Below are 2,695 nucleotides of genomic sequence, written 5' to 3'. Positions count from 1 at the left end.
TAAAGAAGAGCAGCGAAGAAAGAATAAGTGAAAATAAAATTAAAATGTTATTTTTCTTATTCTCAATCCATCAGATAGTAGTTTATTCAAAATAATAGCAAAAATGTATTTGAATATATAGATGTATATAATATATAAGCAAAATAAATGACAGAAATGATACAATGAACAGGAAGGAGGAATTAGAATTATTTTGTTATTATAAGGTACATGTACTACCCATGAGGCAGTATAGTGCTGTTTGAAAGTGATCTTGCTTAGTAGTAAATATATATTGTAAAATCTAGGTCAGCCAATAAAAAGAGTTAAAAAAAATAGTACAACTGATATGCTAAGAGAGGAAAGAAAATGGAATCATATAAAATGCCCAATTAAAGCCACAAAAGGAAAAAAAAAAACAGTAGAAGAATAAACAGGAAGAACAAGGGCAATGAATAGAAAAATATGGCAGATATCATTATTCTTTTTAGCATTTTTTTTTAAGACGGAGTCTCACTCTGTCACTCAGGCTGGAGTGCAGTGATGCCATTTCATCTCACTGGAAACTTAGCCTCCTGGGTTGAAGTGTTTCTCCTGCCTCAGTCTCCTGGGATTACAGGCAACCCCCTGACCCCACCACAACCCCCCAGCTAATTTTTGTATTTTTAGTAGAAACAGGGTTTTGCCATGTTGGCCAGGCTGTTCTCAAACTCCTGACCTCAAGTGATCTGCCCGCCTCAGCCTCCAGACTGCTGGGATTATAGGCATGAGCCACCACACCCAGCCAAAATATGGTCTAAAGGCATCAAAGAAAAGATAGAGATTGTCAGAGTGAATCAAAAACCAGATCCAGCTACATGCTGTGTACAGGAACCCACTTTAAATATAAGAACACATATAGATGAAAAGCAAATGGATGAAAAGAGATTACTGTAGTAATACTAATCAAGCTGGAGTTGCTGTATTAATTTTAAATAGAGCAGACTTCACAGCAAGGAAAGTGCCCTTGTTTAAGGACATTAGATGATAATAAAGGGGTCAAATCTTCAGGAAGATATAACAATCCTTAAAGTGTATGTGCCTAAAAATAGACCATCAAAACAATAAGTGAGGCAAAATACTGATAGAACTGCAAGAAGAAACAGATTAATCCACTATTACAGTTGGAGACTTCATCGCCCCTGTATTAGATATGGACAGATCCAGCAGGCAAATTATCAATGAGGACAGAGTTGAACTCAACAACACTATTAATCAACTGGATGTAATGGATATCTGTAGACCACTTCATCCAACAACAGCAGAATACACATTCTTCTTATGCTCACAAGGAACATCATTCACAAGAATAGATCATACTCTGGGCCATAAAACATACCTAAACAAATTTAAAAGAATGGAAATTATACAATGTCCACTCTCAGATCACAATAGAATTAAACTAAAATTCAGGAAAGAAAGCTGGAAAATCCCCCTCAAATAATAGCAGATTAAACAAATCCCCCTCAAATAATTGCAGGTTCTAAATAACACAGGGATCAAAGAAGAAATGTCAACAGAAATTTTTAAATATTTTGAAGTAAATGAAAATGAAGATAAAACTTATTAAAATCTACAGAATGCAGTAAAGCCAGTGCTAGAGAGAGAAATTTATAGTACTCAATGAATATATTAGAAAAGAAGGAAAAGGAAGACCAAGCCTGGTGGGCTCTGGCTGTGCCACCTCCAACCCACCCCCCGCCCCTCTGGGCCCACCGGGGAAGCATGGCTGAAACAGAGGCACTGTCGAAGCTTCGGGAAGACTTCAGGATGCGGAATAAATCCGTCTTTTATTTGGGCGCCAGTGGAGAAACCACCGGCAGAGTGCTCTTAAAGGAAATCCTGGAGCGGGCTTGTTTTCCAAAGTCACTCTCATTGGCCGGGGGAAGCTCACCTTCAACAAGGAAGTTTATAAAAATGTGAATCAATGAGTGGTGGACTTTGAAAGGTTGGATGACTACACTTCTGCCTTTCAAGGTCATGATGTTGGCTTCTGTTGCCTGGGCACCACCGGAGCGAAAGCCGGGCGAAGGGATTTGTTTGTGTTGACCAAGATTATGTGCTGAGGTCTGCAGAACTGGCAAAAGCTGGAGGGTGCAAACATTTCAACTCGGTATCCTCTAAAGGAGCTGAAAAGTCAAGCAGTTTTTTAATATCTGCAAGTTAAGGGAGAAGTGGAAGCCAGGTCTGAAGAATTAAAATTTGGCCGGTATTCTGTATTTAGGCCTGGAGTTCTGTTGTGTGATAGGCAAGAATCTCGCCCAGGTAATGAATGTTTGCTTAGAAAGTTCATTGGCTCCTTACCAGATTCTTGGGCTAGTGAGCATTCTGTGCCTGTGGTGACTATGGTTAGAGCAATGCTGAACAATGCGGTGAGAACAAGTGGCAAGATGATGAACCTGCTGGAGAACAAGGCCATCCATGACCTGGGGAAAGCGCATGACTCACTCAAGCCGTGATCACATTGGAGAAATGGTTTTTATTGTCAACTTTAACACCTATCACCAAATCGGTAATTTAAGGGTCCAAAAAAAGTCAGCATATTTTAACTTCGTTGTTTTACTATTCTCAGGCATCCATTCCAATCAAGAAATGGTGGTGCTCTGCATATTGGTTCAGATCCTGATTATACATATGGATCACCCAGGGAGCTTTGGAAAAGTAAAGATTTGTAAGC

General features: G+C 39.2%; 1 pseudogene; it reads left to right on the top strand.

The window, feature by feature from the left end:
* Window positions 1-1,726: 1,726 nt before the first annotated feature.
* On the top strand, window positions 1,727-2,477 carry LOC108293202 (annotated as a pseudogene).
* The last annotated feature ends 218 nt before the right edge of the window (window positions 2,478-2,695 follow it).

The sequence above is a fragment of the Cebus imitator genome, unplaced genomic scaffold (assembly GCF_001604975.1).
Source record: "Cebus imitator isolate Cc_AM_T3 unplaced genomic scaffold, Cebus_imitator-1.0 Scaffold525, whole genome shotgun sequence".
In the NCBI taxonomy this organism is placed as follows: domain Eukaryota; kingdom Metazoa; phylum Chordata; class Mammalia; order Primates; family Cebidae; genus Cebus; species Cebus imitator.
Note: the sequence above shows the minus strand (reverse complement) of the source record. Positions and strands in the feature narration are given on the sequence as shown.